The sequence below is a fragment of the Oreochromis niloticus genome, linkage group LG7 (genome assembly GCF_001858045.2).
Source record: "Oreochromis niloticus isolate F11D_XX linkage group LG7, O_niloticus_UMD_NMBU, whole genome shotgun sequence".
NCBI classification, from domain to species: Eukaryota; Metazoa; Chordata; class Actinopteri; order Cichliformes; family Cichlidae; genus Oreochromis; species Oreochromis niloticus.
The window spans coordinates 58,169,776-58,190,723 of NC_031972.2; the positions used below are offsets into that span (position 1 = coordinate 58,169,776).

Below are 20,948 nucleotides of genomic sequence, written 5' to 3' on the forward strand. Positions count from 1 at the left end.
CTTCAGCCCTGAATTATCACAGATGGTTGAAGGCCTTAAATCTAATCTCCAGGATGTGACATGCAAATTTGAAGGCTCTTCCTTTGCTTCACACAGTGTGCATCTATCAGTCTATTTCAACACCAAATGTTCTTTATCATGCAATGCTATCTCATATTTCAAAGACTGTGGCTGATATGGCATGTCTCCAGCCCGATTAGAGCACAAACACCTGCTTTTTCTGTAGCTGCTTCGAGAGCCCTTTATGTTTGGCTTGGATTGCTCTACTCCGTTTTTCACCCCAATCTCTTTTTTTCCTTATACTGATGCATAATGACGTATACAAACTGCAGAACAAAGTTTCTGTGCATGTATGTTAGCTTACCTATACCAAGGTTAGTCTTTCAATTATACAAAATACTGGTTTGCTTTACCTTGTAGGTTAAGCATTGCAACAGAGAAATTCACAATTCCTGAGGAAAAAATACTCAGTTATCAGTATTCTCCGAAAAACTATTTAAAGGGAAAGTGAAATTACCCTAATGAATGATGCATGGAGGTATTCCCTAAACAAGTGATAATCAGTAGCCAAGTTTCACTGGAAATAGGTGCAATGGTTAGTATTATTTTAAAATTTCACACTTTCAAAAAAAGCAGGCTTTGGAAAATGCAAAGTCCCCTTAAAAAGCCCTAAAAAATGTGTACATGTGTAATGTAAAACTGTTCAAATATGGTTCCTGGGTGCTGTACAGTTTGTGGATTGAACATATATGAGCTCTAGTAACAGTACACAGCCCCTAAACATACTATACAAAATTCACTGTACAAAAGGAGGATCAACTCATCATGACACATTTTTAAAGGTTACACACAACTGAAATGCAATGGACTGCATGTTGATCATTTAAATAACAGTCGGTCTGCCAGGAAACTATCAGCAAAACAATTAAAGTTATTAAGATACCTGGCTTGTAAGAGTAGCCCTTTGTTTCAGGTATTACTTTGCTGTCATTATTAAGGATGTCCAGTCTTTATAGGAACAACCAAATACAAGTGTCCTTGCAATAGTACTTATAATGGTGAATCCTGCTGTATAAAACGCTAAGGCTCTAGTCACACAGGCCTAGGGACTTGTTGGTGAAAACTACTTGCTATGGTAAAATGTAAATTCCCCAAACGGCTGGCGAGTGGTTGCTGGAAATCGCCGTGAAATCGACTGCTAAATCCCCAGACATGCAGGACTAAAGACTCCCCCTCCCTCCTCCTCCCCCCTTCCTTTCAAGGAACCATAGATCTCAAGTAAAAGCTGGGGCTTTGGAAACATGTTTCCGGAATCCAGCAAGGCACAACTTTTAATATGAAAGTAAATGTTTCCAGATTTAGTCACAATTTTTCAACTTTCATTACCAATTGGTGAGCATTTGGCTAGTGTTTGCAGACAAGTCAGCATCTTCCATACAAAATAAAGACAACCACAGCAATCTGCTGGAGCCCAAAGCAAACACAAGAAGGCTTTTTTCTTGCTACATTTTCTTTTCAACTAGCAACAACCAGCAACAACCAGCAACAGACATTTTCCCTTAGTGACCGGAGGTTACCAGGCAGTTTCTAGGATTGTGTGATTGATGCCTAACTTGAATTTTCCTTGATGTCTATATTAACAATTCCATGTATGCATTAGTGTTACTGTGAAGCATACATTGCATCACAGTAGCACTAATATTTTCCCAAGCAGATCCCCACCCATGCATATATAATTGCGCTCAATAACACAGTCTCACACATACACAAACACATACAATATGTACAAACATTTTTTATTACTGTGTGTGTAGGCTTAATGATGAGACAGCACAAAGCAGAAAGGGAATCCTTTCAATTTGACACATGTTTTATTATTCCTGCATTATGCAACCATTGCTAAATGTCATGTAAATGCTTCAATGAATTTCAATTTACAATCAAGCCACTAAGCCTCAAATTGTATTTTCAGCTGATAAAGTGAAAATTGAAGGGTGAAAAAAAGTGTTTGGGTAGAGACACTGCACAGGACACTTCCCTGAGAGTAGTATTATCCCCCATGAATGCAGAAAGTCTCTGGCAGTAAGGGGGAAAAAGTAATTTGTCAGCTCTATCAAGACTCAGAGAGTAATTAATGTAGAAACAGCAGTGTTGTGGTTACCCTTGCTGAACAAGTACAAGATAGGAAGTGCTCATGTCTGTGTTCAGGATACAAAATCTGCATCTGTTGGTACCTGACGGCCTGATAAGTCATCATAATTCTATATGCTTATGAAACTTATACATAGTAGTATGTAAATTAAACTGACAGTTGCTCAGACTTCAGTCTAATTTTTCCCACTGTGCTTAGCCAAAGACAGACAGAGAAGGAGCAAGCATTCTGATGCAATCCTGTTTTTTTTCACAAGGTAATCACAAATATTTACTTTAACATAATAACATGAAGTTATCAAGTTATCAGTGTTATCAAGTTACTGAATCTAGAATGGCATCCTCCAGCCTAAACAGTTATATTGGTTGCTAGGGCTATGAAATTTTATTCATAATGATAATTATGATTATTTGTTACAATTATTGAATTTATTGAAATAAATATATTTAATCCTCTGCCATTTAAACATAACATTGCTTTCATACCTTCACTGTACAAAGCTCTGCATCAAAATCCTCATTTATCTAAATTCAGTGCGTTTCTTAAGAAAAAAAATATCAAAACCTAATAAAAAATTAAATTATCATTATCATTAAAGATCATTAAGTTAATTAGCCTATAAATGAACCTTTACAGACACATAATGTTCAGTTTTTCACTCTACTTATTGTACCTGAGGTGAATCAAACTCACCTCAGGTATAGCAAAGTACTTGACAATTGTGAGATGCATCTTTTTTCCACTTGCTATGTTTTGTATAGTGGTATTTTGGAAACTTTAGAAAAAAAGTACTTGAAACATTTCTTTCCAACCGTGTCTGCCTACATCTTTGGCCAAATGCCACATGCGATTGCATTGATGATTTCAATGCATCTTTGTGAGCTTGATTGACACACTGATGCTCTGTACAGGCTTGCAAACATTGCATTGTTTTTCTTGGACTCCATGAATTAATTAAGCTACACTTTTTAGTGTATTTTCAGGCAGCTGAAGAAGTTAGTTGTTTTGACTTGCGGAGCAGACACATGATTTCTTCTTTGTTAACATCAACTATCTGTCTTTTAACTTGTTGAAGAGTTATTCATCCAGAATTGTCCTCAAAACCTTAACTTGTGTGCAGCCATATTGGTAACTATCCCTATCATTTGACATTATACTAAGGTCAAATGATGTGTTTGGAGATGCTACTGCCTATCACAATATTAAAAGAAGTTGTATGTACATTCAAGATAAAAAAGCTTTTGGTTTACCTATGAAACCTACCAGACTTGGAGAGAAATCCCATCAAATGAATCAACATATGAAAAATTTCCTTCTAAAGATGAGGTTACTTAATTTTATAAATGTCATATTAAATAATTCTTCTGAATAATTTATTCTGTATATGGTAATTCCATCCCTCAGTCTAACGACTTGAGCTAGATTCCACTTAAAGGTTTTTAAATACTTAAGGAAGGAAATTTGTGATGTGTTTAACATATATTTGAACAGATTACAGCCTGATTTTATCATAATTGAAGTTTGAAAAAAAAGATTTGCTACTTGTTTTAGAGCCATTTAACTTTCCCAGAGCAAGAAATCTTTAAACATCAAAACATCATTAAACATCAAGAAAAAATCTTGAGCATTACTTCAGACATGTAGATAATATATGTAGGACCTCTAAGACTGTTTGAAATGTGCCATAAGACGTAGTTACTGCTAACTAGTTCTGTATGACATGGAGGACTAGTTCATCTATCTCACTACTTCCTGCGTCTTTAATGCAGATTTGATCTCAGTAAAGTTTAGTGATGATACAACTGCAGTTTAAACCTTTAGAGAACCTTTTTATCTAAAACAAAAAAGTAGATGCAGTTTAGAATTCAACACCTATAAACATGTCAAACTACATCAAATAGATAAGTTGCATATATATATATATATATATATGCATATAGAGTTCGTTCACAGAGGGAAACTCAATTAAATTTGTTTAAGCACATGTATACTCAAAGGAAAAAAAAAGAAAAATTGAAATGTGTGTGAAATATATGCTACCTAGTTTGTCGAAGAAGAAGAAGAAGGTGTTTCATTTACTACTGGGCACACTAATGCACCATTCCTCCCTTCAGGCATTGAATTTTCTCCAAATTATCATATTAATATAGTAGATGTTGAGATGGATTCCCATGTATATTGTATATTTGGCACTAGAGATGAGGCAGCTATGTAGTCAAATCCAATATACTACTCCACATAGAATATTGTGGCCACTACTGAGAGATTATTAAAAGGTTTCACTTTTTTTTGTAAAACTTTGATTACTTAGTGTGCAATTAAAACAAATGACCATTTCAACTAATTTATAGTACAGCTGAGTAAAATTACCAAAAGTAGAAAAAGCAATATAAGGAAAGATCAAAAGCCAAAAGTAATCATTTAAAAAATAAAGAATAGAGTAAGTTAACTGTGATTTAAATTGCATATTTTTAGTGCACAATTTCTAGAGGCATTCTGCACGTGATCATCCATCACTGATTCTCGCTGTGGAAATGCTGGTGGTGTGTGTCACAGACGTGGTGGGAGAGAGAAAGGAAACAAAAAGGTTCTTTTTTGTCAGAGGAAGCATGTGCTCTTCCCAAAATGAATTTCATCTCATATACAAGCGTAAATCTCGTCAGCCCCCATCTCTCTCTTGGCGGGAAAAGCCGTTCAGAAAGACAGCTGAGATAAATCAGTGTGTGGGGCCCTGATGTAGCCTGTGTGGGCTGGGACAGAGATGGAGCCACTGCAAGCAGCCTCTGGCTTTAATGATGTGCAGTGAGGCAGTGGAGGCGTGTAAATCTGCAGCTGGCATCTCATTCTCTGTAGCCTCAATTCCTACCTAACCTCTGAGATATCTCTGTCAAAGTCACCCCTGTGCACCTGTATTAGGTTCATGTGTCACAGTCTCTACACTAGGTTAAGAAGATACAGTAGCAGGTTTCACAAAAAAAATAACTACTACTCCTAAAACAAAAATGAGGATACTTTATTTAGGTAGACCTCTTTGCTAATAAAGAGGGAAATACTGGAGAAAGAAAAAAGTAGAGCATGTTTTCATGGTGTCAGTTTGTGTTTTTGGCACCCCGTGACCCACATAAAATATAAAAAGCCAAATAATGGTTTGTAAGACAAATGCACACATCATTAAAATGTGCATTACTGCTTGAACAATACATGGAGCGTGATGTCTCACATTTAATACCACAAACAACAATGCTATGTGTGTTATCTCCTACAAACAGAACAGTTTTACATAACACCAACCAATGCAATACTCTACTTTAAGGAGTTGCTTTTCCTTATTATAATTTGAATAGAACTTGTAAGGATAAAGTTCAGTGACTGACTTTGAGTGAGAGACACAAATATGAAGCCATAACAAGGTGTTGAGGAACCAAGACACCCTGATGAGTGGCCTACTGGAACAAGACGGCATCGGTGGGCAAGAGATGAAAATAGGCCACTGTTGGAATGCTACTACACAAGTAAATCAAATCAAATCACTTTTATTGTCACGTCACATGTGCAGGTACACTGGTACAGTACATGCGAGTGAAATTCTTGTGTGCGAGCTTCTCAAGCAACAGAGTTGTGCAAAAATACAATAACGTAAAACAAGCAAAAATATAAAAAAAAGTAACCCCAGTGGATGGCGTTACATGAATAGGATGAGGGACCTATGGAATCTTTGATACCCAGCATCTGCATTGACAGCGAAACAACTAGCAGCTCAGTGTTCCAACATTTGGAAGAAGGAACTGCTCTTACGGCTAGAGATTGAGAGGTACAACACAAATGCTACGGCTAGGGGGAGTTAGAACGACAGGTCGAGGAGATATCTTCACATAGCCTTGGTAACCGGCTACGAAGGATCCAGGTTTCAAGCTTTGCCATGATCCTATTAGTCAGGTCAGTTCCACTCGCACTCAGCAATCCTTCTTCCATCGCACTTGGGGCTTGGTACCCAATCTCGGGTGGGGGTGATGAAGTACCCTCAGAAGATATAGATGATGTGAATGCACCACTATGGATACAATCTTCCACAACCATTACCAAGTTTAACTAGCTGATCTACAGTACAGTAGCAGTGATCAGTGAGAAGCTTGGCTACAAGTTGAACAGAGGCCACGATCATGGTAGCACGGTGGGAGGTAAGCCAACTATCGGAGCTGCAGAAAGGTGTGATGAAGAAGGTGCCTAAGAAGTACAACAGGCCGTGCATACCTGAGGCCTTGGAAACTGCCAAGCAAAGACTCACAGCCTTGGCCAGCCGCTTGAAGAGGTATACCAGAGAGATAGAAGGCAGGAGAATAAACCAACCGTTCTCCACAGAACAGCCAAGGTGTACTCTCAGTGGCAGGGGAACAATATGAGAACAGCACCACCAAGGCTGGAGACAGAACATTACGGGAAGAGCATATAGGTGAAGGACACAGCCCTTAACAACAATGGTCAATGACTAGTAGATCTAAGAACAGACCACAACAACCTCCCTGAACATTAATAATATATTCATAAATATGAAACAATGGAATTGGTGTATATAGATAACTGTTTACTACATATGTAGATCAATACAGATTACTTGTTACTTAACTTGAAAGCAATACAGTATGTTACTTAATTACTCAAAAAGAAAGAACTTTGCTACACTACATATTACATTACCTTTGCATTAGGGGCCTTTATACAATACAATACAATACAATTTTATTTATATAGCACATTTAAAAACCACAGGCATGCCAAAGTGCTTCACAGAATGAGTTAAGAGCAATAATAATACAAATATAAAGCATAAAATACAAAATACACATAAAATATACTAACAGGCAGGTGACATAACTAACCAATAATACACCAGGCATAGTAGACACAACCCGAAAGGCTGAAGGTTAAAACATTATAATCGTTAACAAGTAATAAAAATAAGTTCCAATAGACTAAGGATGTGGGCTCTAAGAGCTGGGGAAGGCAAGGCTAAACAGATAAGTTTTTAATCGAGATTTAAAAGATTGAATTGAATCAGACGCCCGAATAGCTAGGGGGAGGTTATTCCAGAGGTAGGGTGCGACAGCGGCGAATGCGCGGCCACCTCTGGTCTTGAGCCGAGATCTCGGTTGCACCAGGAGCATTTGGCCTGCTGATCTAAGCGCTCTCCCAGGGATATAAAAACTGAGGAGATCAGTAAACTGAAATGTATTCACATTATCAGCTAACAATATAAACCTTATGTTACAGTCCTGCATACCAACACAAATCCTTATCCTAATGCTATTCCTGACCTTGTACTTTCACACTCCTTAGGTTGTTTCTCTAGTCTTCTCACCAGTCTGCGCCTTTTCATTACAATGTGATTGCAGTTTACGTTGGGAATCTAACTGAATGGGGCTGGGATGTTTGGATATATTTGGTGCTAAAGCTCAAACTGCTATTGGTTTAAACCCCTTAAGTAGTATTCTTCATGATCTGTATACTTGTTGTATATAAAGCTCCGAACAGATAATAATAACATACAGGGAGTGCAGAATTATTAGGCAAATGAGTATTTTGTCCACATCATCCTCTTCATGCATGTTGTCTTACTCCAAGCTGTATAGGCTCGAAAGCCTACTACCAATTAAGCATATTAGGTGATGTGCATCTCTATAATGAGAAGGGGTGTGGTCTAATGACATCAACACCCTATATCAGGTGTGCATAATTATTAGGCAACTTCCTTTCCTTTGGCAAAATGGGTCAAAAGAAGGACTTGACAGGCTCAGAAAAGTCAAAAATAGTGAGATATCTTGCAGAGGGATGCAGCAGTCTTAAAGTTGCAAAGCTTCTGAAGCGTGATCATCGAACAATCAAGCGTTTCACTCAAAATAGTCAACAGGGTCGCAAGAAGCGTGTGGAAAAACCAAGGAACAAAATAACTGCCCATGAACTGAGAAAAGTCAAGCGTGCAGCTGCCAAGATGCCACTTGCCACCAGTTTGGCCATATTTCAGAGCTGCAACATCACTGGAGTGCCCAAAAGCACAAGGTGTGCAATACTCAGAGACATGGCCAAGGTAAGAAAGGCTGAAAGACGACCACCACTGAACAAGACACACAAGCTGAAACGTCAAGACTGGGCCAAGAAATATCTCAAGACTGATTTTTCTAAGGTTTTATGGACTGATGAAATGAGAGTGAGTCTTGATGGGCCAGATGGATGGGCCCGTGGCTGGATTGGTAAAGGGCAGAGAGCTCCAGTCCGACTCAGACGCCAGCAAGGTGGAGGTGGAGTACTGGTTTGGGCTGGTATCGTCAAAGATGAGCTTGTGGAGCCTTTTCGGGTTGAGGATGGAGTCAAGCTCAACTCCCAGTCCTACTGCCAGTTTCTGGAAGACACCTTCTTCAAGCAGTGGTACAGGAAGAAGTCTGCATCCTTCAAGAAAAACATGATTTTCATGCAGGACAATGCTCCATCACACACGTCCAAGTACTCCACAGCGTGGCTGGCAAGAAAGGGTATAAAAGAAGAAAAACTAATGACATGGCCTCCTTGTTCACCTGATCTGAACCCCATTGAGAACCTGTGGTCCATCATCAAATGTGAGATTTACAAGGAGGGAAAACAGTACACCTCTCTGAACAGTGTCTGGGAGGCTGTGGTTGCTGCTGCACGCAATGTTGATGGTGAACAGATCAAAACACTGACAGAATCCATGGATGGCAGGCTTTTGAGTGTCCTTGCAAAGAAAGGTGGCTATATTGGTCGCTGATTTGTTTTTGTTTTGTTTTTGAATGTCAGAAATGTATATTTGTGAATGTGGAGATGTTATATTGGTTTCACTGGTAAAAATAAATAATTGAAATGGGTATATATTTGTTTTTTGTTAAGTTGCCTAATAATTATGCACAGTAATAGTCACCTGCACACACAGATATCCCCCTAAAATAGTTCAAACTAAAAACAAACTAAAAACTACTTCCAAAAACATTCAGCTTTGATATTAATGAGTTTTTTGGGTTCATTGAGAACATGGTTGTTGTTCAATAATAAAATTATTCCCCAAAAATACAACTTGCCTAATAATTCTGCACTCCCTGTACTGATTATTTTCACAGTCCTTTTATATTTTTGTATCTTGAAAACCCCCCACATATTTTCAAGAGGTTTATTTCAAAGTTTTGGGCCTTTTAATAGGCAGTGTGGGGTAGGTTTTCAGTACCTGTCCTCCTGAGGGTACCTACAAAATGAGCTCAACTCTCCCTAGACTTCACCTGCAGACACATGGGTAAGAGCCACCCTCAGCTCCAGTGGATAAGCCAGCCTGTAATTGAATTTGCCTCAGCACTGTACTGGAGGAAAACACTGTGATGTGTTTATCTATTTTTTTAGCATAACCCAGACACTTTGTCATGTACTGCATTTTTCAAGTAAGAAAATGGTGCCATTGTTTTTGATATATAAGTGGGCTGACAGCATCTCAACAGCAAATACTTTCTTAAGCTGTATCATCAAACATTGTCTTGTTTATGGAATATGGAAAATTTTAAATGAAAAAGTAAAAACAATAATAATAATGATAATAATAAAAAGTGTGCACTGTCTGAATCCCTCCCCAATTCTAGACATTTAATAGTTTCCAAAATTCAAAACAATCATTATTACTCATTAGTGACAATGACCACAGCTGGCAAAACTGCCATTTCTACATCTTGTATTTATATTTTTGGGGCACAGTCTTGCAAAACTGAAAGATGTAAGTCTCTTTACCTTATAAGATTTAATTTAAAAATAGAGTTCACACTGCTATTAACAGAAAACCTTCATTTTTTTCATTTTCAATTTTTATGTTTTTTTGATTCCCTTTTTTTTAAAATCAGAGGGTGCTGTGTAAATCCAGTGCTGTGTCACAACACATTAGCAGAAACAGGCTTGTAGTAACAGAATATTAACTCACGAAATCGGCTCATGCAATGTTACAATGATCCAAAGTACAGCAGAATGACTGAAAAAGAAAAGTAGTGTTGCAACGGCCAAGTCAAAGTCAAGGCCGTTATGTGATTTAAATGCTGTAGCAGATTGGGCCAAAGTTTCTCAAATTTCACAAGACTGCAGACACGTGTGAAACCTTCATTTTTCACAACCATCTTTTTCCCTGTTATTTTGAAATTGAATGCAGGTAAATAAAAAAGTTTACAAGGTCATTGCTTAATGCACCTTTCTGAACACTTACTGTGTATCTGAACTGCATGAGCCTTTGATGAAATAAACATTACCAATACAGGTGTGGAACAAGAAAAATCATAGCAGCTGCCTAATTCATAAAACAAATAATTGTATTCTTAGGCACAAATTCTTCAATTAACACTATCTCATAATAACTGTGTGTTAATATAAACCTTATATTGTGTTTCCTATAATATTCACTGCAAACAGGAATGTTTTTGGAAAAATGCAATCTATGCAACTCAGTGTCTCTCATGGTCAACTGGTATTACATGTGGCACAGCAAGCGTTTGTGTAGTTTAATATTTCACAGAATGTATTTACACTCTCCTCCTTCTTTCTGAATTTTCTTTTCTTTTTCTAAGACAGAGCCAGATAAAGAAGAAAACGCAGAAAACAGGTGAGAAACCCTTCATTCATATCAAAGAAAAGTGTGTCTAATCGTGCTGTTTTTAGGTTAGCTTTTAGATGAGCTTATCGGAATTCACAGAGCGGGGTTGGCAAACATACCCGTAGTCTGATGTCAGTGTAAATAAAAGTCATTGCTGTGCAGTCTTACTGGGGTAGTGAGTGCCGTCTGTCTGTGCGAATCTCTTCAGGGCCACTGTACATGCAAGGGACAAGTTGGATGTTTTTGAAAATACAAACTGATGTGTGAAGGACATGGTGAGAGCGAGATGGCTGAGTTGTTAGACTTAGTTTTGGTGAAAAGTCATTTAAATGTGTGTTTTTTTTAATGCAAACATGTACTTGTTTTACTGCTGAATCTAAAAAAAAAAAAAAAAACAGCTATTAGCATGTCACTTTTGGCAAGAACCATTTCCTCTAAAGAAATACTATGAAGTTGTTTCTGTGAAAGCATTTGGAGGCAAGCTCACTTTGCCAAGTCCTTTGATACTTCTAATTAAATATCAGTATTTTAATTAAATTTTTGAATGTGTTCCCACTTTGCAATAAAATGTGAAAAGAAATCCCACAAAGCATTTATTCCTCTGAATGTAGGGTAGTTTTTCTGTACAGATTGCATTTTGGTCAAGACACTTTATTACCACTATCCTGCACACACTTCAGGCTTAAAACACACAACACAAGTGCTGGAACTTTGATTTATGCAGTCATAAAAAAACACATTTAGAAAAACAGGGATAGAAATTTAATATTAGCATTTAGCATTGCAATGCAAAATAAGCGGTCATTATGCTAGTGAAACTGGTGTAGTTATGTTATAGTTTTAAAACATTTTGGACTTAGAGGGTCTACATATCTGTAGGTATAATAATTATATAAGTGTTATATGTTATTGGATGGAGAAAGGGACAGATGATGCTATGATGATACATGTATTGGCAATCATATGCAGTGAGCAGTGGCTCATCTTCAACAGCTCATATGTTACACATGTTCCAGTAACCATGAATATAATTACAGAAGAGCCAAGCAGACAGACGAGGAAGGAAAAGAAGGAACTAGAGAAGTGAGATCAATAATGACATCAGTATTTCTGTCTGAGACAGAGGAGGTGAGGAATCTACTAAATTAAACAAAAGGAATTTTATGAACTTCTTTAAAGAGTGGCTGTTCTAGCTGATTCACTTCAGTGAAACACAGTTTGGGGCATCAACTATAAAACTGGCTACTTTTGGTCGCTCTGTGGTCAAAAAGGGTTGCCACAGCAGTCAGCTCCAAATGTTTGATTTTGGAGTTTTATGTTGGATGCCCTTCCAGATGTCATGGAATCCATCCACTAGGATCCCCACCCTGAAGACACGAGGCCCAATTCAGGCCCAGGCCAGAGCAGTCCCATAGGCCACCCTAATGGGGTACTTGAGGGTGGACACAACCTGCTGTGGTGAAGGGAGAGATTAGCATTAAAGTTAAGCCACTGATGTTGATCTGTGATCCTACTTTACTTTCAGCCATAAATTAGTGATAGCAACTGAAAGAATGAGAATACTGATACAAGTAGCTGAAATGAGCTTCTCTATAGAGTGTCTGTGCTCAGCCTGAAATATGGTGAGGAGTTTAGTCATTCAAGAAAGACTCTGAGTAGAACCGGTACTCTTTTGTAATGAAAGGAGCAAGTTGGGGTGCTTCAGGCATCTGTTCCATTCAGGGCACTTCTTAGGTGAAGTGTTTTGGACATGTCCAACCTGGAGACAGATTGCCAGACAGACCCCGGGCATACTAGAGACATCTCATCTCGTGGCTGGCTTGGGAACAACTCTGTGTATTGGTTGCGTTAAATAACACAACGAAACACACTAACAGTAGAAAACAAAATTCACAAAGATTTAATTGATATTAAATTGTATCTAGATTACGAATATTGATGGTGCAAACTTTACAACTCATGATACACCTCTCTTCTCTACATAAGCTGCTTTCATAAGTTATAAGTATCAATACTGGCACATGATATCTGTGATACCTGTATTTACCCAGTGGTTTACCTGAAGATGCTAAATTAAAATGAGCTAACAGGCTATGGCAGATTCTAGAATTATTTCTTTTTATACATTTTTGTTTTTAATGCAGCATATCCTCGCAAAGTTGCGGTTCAGAGTTTGCAGCCTCAGTTGTTCACAGATTTTTCCTTAGGACCTATTTAATAATTGTTCATGGAAATCCCATCACTTTTATGTAAAGTGATGGGATTTCCATCACTTGCATAGTAAATCTAAAATAATTGCAGAGGAAATCTAAAATATCCTCTGCATTTTTTTTAGAGGAAAACACAGCTTGGGAGAGTGAAATATGTCTACATCATAACATTGCACCGCATGTAGCGATCTCGAGAGTTTCACTGAGTATTCTCCTGTTTTTGGTTTTGTGATGAGATGCCACCCAAACGTATATTTAATTTTGAAATACTATTTATTGAATACTAGTTTTGCCTGAGACAGGTGATTTTGCCTGTTTTCACCATTCCTGATTATTTAATTATTGTATTGTTCTTTTGTGTTTGTTTGTTTTCATCCATGTGTTTGTGTGTTAGAGACACTCAATTACTATGGAAAAGTGGACAAACTTGGTGTGATACTAAAAAACAGCTATAAATAATAAATGTGTTGCCTACCTGGAATAGTATGGATGCATCTAACATAGCTGAAGTAAACATTTGGCCTTTTTGAAAAGCAATTTCCTTACTCCTGTATGAATTAAAAGTTCACTTAACAGGAGCAAGAAATGTAGGAGAAAAGAAAACTTTTAACAGCTTACAGAGTAATAGAGGGAAAGTACCTTTGAGCTTCTTGCAAGGTGCAGCAATCTTGATGATTGGTTGTAGTTCACTTCATTCAAAACTGTTTGAGGTCAGTGGCAGGAAATTATTTTTTTCTCCCAACTTAAATAACATCTCTAAAAATAATCAGTGATGGTACAAAAGGTTCATAATGATTTGCACAATACTTGAAATGCTCTGATTACAATCTTATATGATGCACTGATCGTATGGTGCAGTCGTAGTTAAGTGACACATTTACATTCATCATTTAATGGAGTTTGTTGCTTGTTGCAACAACAATCAAAATGCTGCTTCAAAGAACAGGATCATGCTGAAACTAATCCACATACAGAACATGTATGCACAGAACAACTCCATAAAACAGATGGATTTTAACATTTTAAAAATTGTAGAAACAGTTTAAAGTTTCAGTTTAAAAATTGATAAATTGTTTTAAGTAAATTTGGCTGAACTGATGCACAATTCAAAAAATACTTCTGTAATGTAGTGCAGATCATGTTGTGTTATATATTGTAGATTTTTTAAAAGTAACATCTTCATCCAGATTTGTTTCAAGTCCGACATGAGTTATAAGCTGCATTATTCAAATACTACATGCCATTGATTTCCATTTAACCTTAAGAGCATAACACCATAAAATATGTGAGTCTGCTTGAATTGTGCAGTTAAATTTAATCAGATGTACTGCACACAAATTTAGATAGTGAATGTAAATGCTTTTTTGTGTGAATTATGTTAATATACCTAATTTACAACAAGCAGGCAAAGCACTTCTACCACTTAAAGAAACACATTAAAAACCAGAATGTTAGTGCTATAGTAAATATTTAAATGAGAGAGTTACTGGTTCCACTTGGAAATATCATCTCATCCCTTTGTAGGTGTTTTCTTGCTGGTATATATCCAAAGTAACACATCAGTGTCCTCATGTTGCTTCCTTTTCTATTTGACCCAAAACTCAAAAGGCACCATGACTCAGAAACCTTGGAGATTGTTTTGCTTGCATGGGTGGGCAGAAAATCTTGAATGGCAACATCTAACCTTAACAGACACAGAGACAAAAACCTTGCTACAAAAAATGATGATTATTGGAGAGTATTTGTGAAATATCTGACACTGAGAAAATTAAATTAATAAATGTTATTTATCAAGCATCAAAACTTTACCTCACTGACATCTCCCTTAGAAGGGAGAACATCAGCTGAACTCTTAAATTGTAATTTAAGGTAAGTAAATAAGTAAAATATAAAAGTTATAGGAGGTGATAATGAAAATAGACAAAGAAAAAAGATAAAGAACAGCTCAAAAGTCCAATACTGAAAGATGTCTCATTTCCTAAATTGCATGTGGAGTAGAAAAGACATTTGTCAGAAGTGTTATAATCCATGATGCATCCTTGCATGATTACTGTATCCTTTGCTGATTTGTTTCTTTCATAATGCGTGAAAGTGTTGTACCGCACACCTGGGCTCTACAACTATGTTCTTCCATGTTATTAAGTTATTTTAGTTATTTAGTGGAAATCATGGACAAGGAAGAAAAACATGCACTTGTCTAAAATATTAAAGTTGTCATGAACACTGATATGCTATTATAGTGTCTATCATGGGGGTGTTATGGGTAGCTTTGATTTTTGTCAGTAAAATCATACAATAAGAATTTATTTTATTTGTAAAGACAAATAAAACATACAAACTGTAATCCACAAATATAATTTGCTCCACTGTTCATCCTTTTCCTTCGTAAGAATTGCGAAATATGTAAGTATTGTATGCATGCTCCACATCGGGAGAGGTGTCTTAAAAATCATACACCTTGTGGATTTGTCCCTAGGCTGATTGCAGTTTCTATCCAAGGCTGTGAGGGCTTTATTTATATATACACAACTATGTTTGGCCTTTAAATTTACATATCATATCATGAAGTGTATAAATAGGATGCTGCTTTAGGCGAATCTTGTGTCTGTGTTTGTGTGTGGTGTATAATCATTTGCTAGTTTTTATATGGCATTTTGTGGTCTTGAATGCAAAGTTCTGAGGACTAGGGTCAGGTTTACGGTGTCATTAGTGATATAACAAATGAAAAACAAACAAAAAAACCCAAAACACATTGTTATACGGACAAAATACATTTTCGATTTGATTTTTCCCACCACAGTCAGATATATTCTCAAACATAAGTGTCTGACTACCTCTTCTCGAAAGGGAAGCCAAAATGTTCTCTTTCTTATCACGTCATTTCTCTCTTTTTGATGTTGAAAATGAGATAGAAGTGCTGCTGCAAGGGAACACATTCATGGAGCTGTGCTTTTTAATACCCTGTCTCATATCAACTCCAACAACTACAGCATTTTTAAGGAATTTATATATTTGGCCAAAAGAATGAGACTGAGCTTATACTAAAAAAGTACAATATCCACTTGTAGTATCAACAAAACAGCAACTCTTTGGTACACATATAAAGCACATCTCCAAACATTATTCAGTTTGTTAAAATGTTCAGGTTCGGTTTATGTAATAAAAAAAAAACCAAAAACATTTAGCTCTCTAGAAAAAGACATTTCTGTGAGATGTGTCTCTAATCTTAGGAAAGCTCCTATTTTTATCTAAGTGTAAGCAACATATGGGTGTTTAGGAGCTATGGGCCTGAGCAGAACTGCAGCCTTGAGGGCAAAGCTTTTTTTTACTGCCCTGCACAGTTTTACACATGTTGGTTTACCCTTGCTGACCACCAAAAGACACCACTGAGTGTAGAGTGTACTGTGGCTTTCTAACCTATGGAAGAATATCTAGTGTATTCCACCATATGAAAGCAAGATTAAAAAATTTAAAAAGCCACTATTTGCCCATGGCTAAAACTCTAAAATAAAAAATTATCTGATCTTTAATATTATTCCTGCAACCGTTTTGTAAATTTATTGTGTTATTCATATTCAAACTTTCAACCATCAGTCTTGGCAAGACAGCAATGAGCATGCAGCAATGTACAGCTCACTTAATGCTATGCTTTCTTGGCTACTCCAAAGAGCAGAGGGGAAATATAGTCTGCCACTCACTGCTTCCATCAAAAGCCATTTGTCAAAGTTTTTTAGTGCACCTCAGTACACAAAGCTGAGAGGTCTAACCTGGTGCCCCCATACCAACTGTGCGCATACTGCATCAAGTGGAAAATGGGCCTGAAATGTGCAGTGATGTGACAGACAGTGTTAATATGTGTGTGGGAAAATTGGCCTTTCCTGCACTGAATGTTGAAAGCATGTCACTGTTGCTGAATTTTAATGTTGCTTTAAAATAAAAAAGCAATGTCAAAGACAGTAAATCATAAGAATGGATTTGTGACTTTCTGTTGATCTTGTATGATATACATATATTTAATCCTTACTGTCGATTCTCCACATTTTCCAGCCAAAAAGAAAAACTAGAGAAGTGCCAAACACGTTGGTGTAGTATGATAAATATGGATGGCATAATAAACAGTATGTCATCGAAACAGTGTGTAGTTTCAGAAATGTATGTATTTATGAGTGATATTGATATTGATAGTCATTATATTTAAGTGTGTGTCATAGAGATATAGATTTTTATATATAGTATATGCTTAATATATAGTTACTGTCAGTATTTCTAGATGGAACTCTACGGAAACCTACACTGCACTGACACCTTCTTCAATCAGTGTAAAAGGCACACTTTATTCATTGATGTGAAAAATCTTGAGCAAAGGAACCGCAAAAGAACTTCAGTTTATGTGTAGCTGTTACAATTTCTGCTTGTCCTACTTTAACCACAATGACAAGAGGGATTGATAAGTTGATTAAATTATGCTTGAAACAATTCTAAAAAAAAAAATAGGCCGCCAACAGTTATGCTTGCTGTCACCAGAAAAACCACAAAAATTAAATAAATCAATTTTTTTTTCCTTCCCCAGGCTGATTCGTCTCTGTGTGAGCTCCAGTCCCAAGGGTGAGGCAGAAGAAAACACCCACAAAGAGATTGACTCACCATACCAACGCAAGCTAAACAAAGTGGGCCCAACCATCCCCTTTCAAAGTCTTAGCCCTCCCTCAATACACAGGCGTAGCACTGAGGACCAGCCCAAGAGGGCCACCAGGAAATCAACCAACCCCAGGGGGAGCCACGGCACCAGAAAGAACCAGAAAGTCCAGACTCGAGCAGACCGGACCAAGCACCCCCATGGGCAAGACAGTGGTGGTCAACCATACAGCCCCCATCAGAACATAAGGGTCCCCCAGATTTAAAAAAAAAAAAAAAAAAAGGATCCTATTGAGTTGTGCTGGGACCCTTAAGTGATCAGTCACTGATCACTTAAGGGTCAAAAAAAAAAAATCCTGATCGAGATCCTGAAGTTGCAATTCAAAATAGAATGTTAATTTCTATCCATAATATCAGTGACGATAATTTAGATTGCAACCCAATCGATAATAATCACATGCTTAGAAAGGACAATTAAGAATATACATTGTCAAATTTGATGACAGGCAAAATCAGGATTCTACAGTTCTATCTAATGAGTTAGGAGACCCTATTTCAATAATGTGTGTCATCCTTTTCTGTCAAGACTGGAGGCCATGCTCAAGGAGATTCAAACAACGGTTAATGCTAAGTGATTGTTTATTTTTCCAATTGATAAGTATTATTTTCTTGGCAATGGCTAAAGTGGTGAGTGTGGGTTTAGCATGTTTGGTTGGAAGACTAATTGAGGTTTTGTCACTGGGTAAGCACAAATGAGGAGATAATGGGATTCTGCAGACCAAGATGGAGGAAAGCTTGAGTGATTTCAAGCCAAAAACAGGGGAACAGTGCCATAGTGCATGGAAATATGTGTCTGTGGTGTTTTGAGTACACTGAGTGCCAATATCAGAAACAGAAAAGCCAATTTTATTCAACCTGTGTTGTGTGATATAATTTCTGTACAAGACAAATAAATACATTTACAAAAGTTCATAGTTATGATTAATAGTATCTATTGCTGTAGCTGATGGACAGAAACACATTTGATAACACTAAAAAAAGCCAAGTGGTATTCAATAGTTTCAGTATTTGACATATGACATGGCATACAAATACACACATATCAGTCAGATGTAAAATTTAAGAGAAACAAATAGTGGAAATCATGTTGCTTCATACAATAACTACATTTTTGTAACCGCCGTGGCAGATAGAGATATATATGTATGTATATTACCAAAAAAAGGAACTGAGAATATGAACAATGAACTGAGTACTTTTGTAATTTAAGGAAGTCACGATTTACAGTAGTCAATTGTTTTCAGGTTGTATTATTATAATTTCTTTTAACGCCTCCAAAGCCAGGAGGCATCTTATCTTTGTACATACATTGTACAAAAAAAAAAAAAAAAAACTTCTGATTTATGTAACCATAATATGGGAACATTTTGTCTCCTGCTCCAGTTCCTTCATCACAAATTAAATGCAGTGTGCCTGGCAAAAAAGATGAATAAATTAACAGCTTTAAAACACAAAATGCAAGTGACAGGCTACTGCAGGAATGAATGCAACAATGATAGGCATGTAAGAGGGAACTTGGGTAGATTTTTGCTTCCAGGCATTTAAATGGGATTGGGACTCAGAGACATGGTGTATTCACTGTGCAAACACCACCTGCTGAAAACTATTTGGGCACAGCAGTTTCCACTCCAGACTTTGCAATCTCAACAAAACACAAACCCAAGTAAAAATAAATAAGTTTTATATGCATACATATACAGACATGCACACGAAAGTAGCGTTTGCCCATGGACAAAACAACTACTGGAATGATAAACCACACCTGATGTAGTGCTAAAAAGGTTACTCTTGCACCATCACTTGTCCAATTTCACTTTAATATTTGCATAAGTCGAGCACATGAATTGTGCTTCAGTGTGAATTGAAATAATATGGTTATATTCAAAACAGTTTTAGCATTTCAGTGTAAAATGTAGGTTACATGAATAGAAGGAAATGCCAACTTATAAAGCAAGAAATAACAGTTCCTTTCAAGCTACTTTGGGATTTCAGTGTATTTGGACTATTTTTATCTGACTTGTGTATGGCTTGATTGACATGTGAATAAATTTTGGGGAATAACTGTGAAGAACAGCAGGAACAGATATATTTACGTTGCAATACAGTACAATGAGTACTTTTTTTGAACAAAAAAGCACCCCCAAGCAGATGATTAGCGTTTTTGTATTACCCACCCACCCATCCATTTTTAACCACCTACCCAATTCAGGGTGAGGCTGGGGCCCATCATAGCTTTCATAGAATGAGAGATGGAGTAAACAGAGCTGTTATAATATGTATTATATCATCATCATCATCATTATCATTATCATTATTATTATTATGTTATAATATGTACAGCTAAGGTACACTTGTTTTTGGACAATTGCAGTTTGTGGTTATTTTCCCTAAACACCACAGTGTGTTTTAAATCAATCAGTCAATATGTTATTTACGTGCTTCATCTTTGGGGGATTTCACAAAAGCATTGTGTTAACCATTAAGGACTACCAGCATTTCTACACACAGAACCCTTTTTAGAGGCCCAAAGTGAATTAGACAAAATTTTAAAAAAACAAAATAATTTGAAATATATATCTTTCATACTAGTCTAGAAGCCAAGTCAGGAACCCACAGCCATCACCAAATGCTATGATTGTTTGTGGGTCCCTCTACCTTACAACTCTTCTGTAAGTTAAAAGCATTCTTGGTTGGATTGAGATTGTCTTGAAAAACTCTTTGGCTGGTTTTGTTGTATGCTTTGGGTCTTTTGCAGCATTTTGCTGAATCTGAACAGAGCGTAACGGCTGTCCACATCACCATAATCAATAAACACTATTGACCCAGTTCCAATGGCAGTTATTCATAACCCTAACACTCCCTCCACCATGTTTGATAGCACATGATCTAAAGGAACTTTTCCTATGCTTTTCCATAACTTTTTTCTTGATATCATTCTGCTACAAGTTACTCTTGGTTTGTTTAATGTAAAGATGCTTTCCAGAACTGGGCACATTGTTTCAGACAAAATATAATCTGGCACACCAATTCTTGAGTAGAACTTTACTCTAAATCTATATTTATATGCATGAAGTCGTCTTTTTATTTTACCTTGACAGCGATATGCTTCCCTCCTTGACAGCGCTCTTGACTTGTCTAGATATTGTGAAGTAATTTCTCTTAAAACCTCAGTGACAAAGGCTTAGAAACTAGTCAGTCACTCCCATCGCTGATCTCACTGATATGCCACAATCAGTTAACAAGTGGTTGCTGAAGGTTACTGGCTGTC

The 20,948-nt window shown here is 36.9% G+C and overlaps 1 protein-coding gene and 1 long non-coding RNA gene across 4 annotated transcripts in view; one reads left to right on the top strand and one right to left on the bottom strand.

Annotated features, from left to right (window-relative positions):
- The window catches only part of LOC102081014 (uncharacterized), a 71,010-nt gene extending 51,044 nt beyond the window's left edge, over positions 1-19,966 (top strand). For 2 of the 3 annotated variants that reach the window (XR_003220911.1, XR_003220914.1), the window contains exons 2-3: positions 10,750-10,784; positions 17,556-19,966. This is a non-coding gene — a long non-coding RNA (uncharacterized LOC102081014). Of the gene's footprint in view, positions 1-10,749; positions 10,785-11,812; positions 11,904-17,555 lie in introns of all 3 variants that reach the window. The other variant, XR_269418.3, reaches the window with a different exon arrangement.
- LOC100701892 (leucine-rich repeat-containing protein 4C) overlaps positions 1-20,948 on the bottom strand; it is a 158,221-nt gene that overhangs the window by 103,890 nt on the left and 33,383 nt on the right. The window lies entirely within an intron of this gene.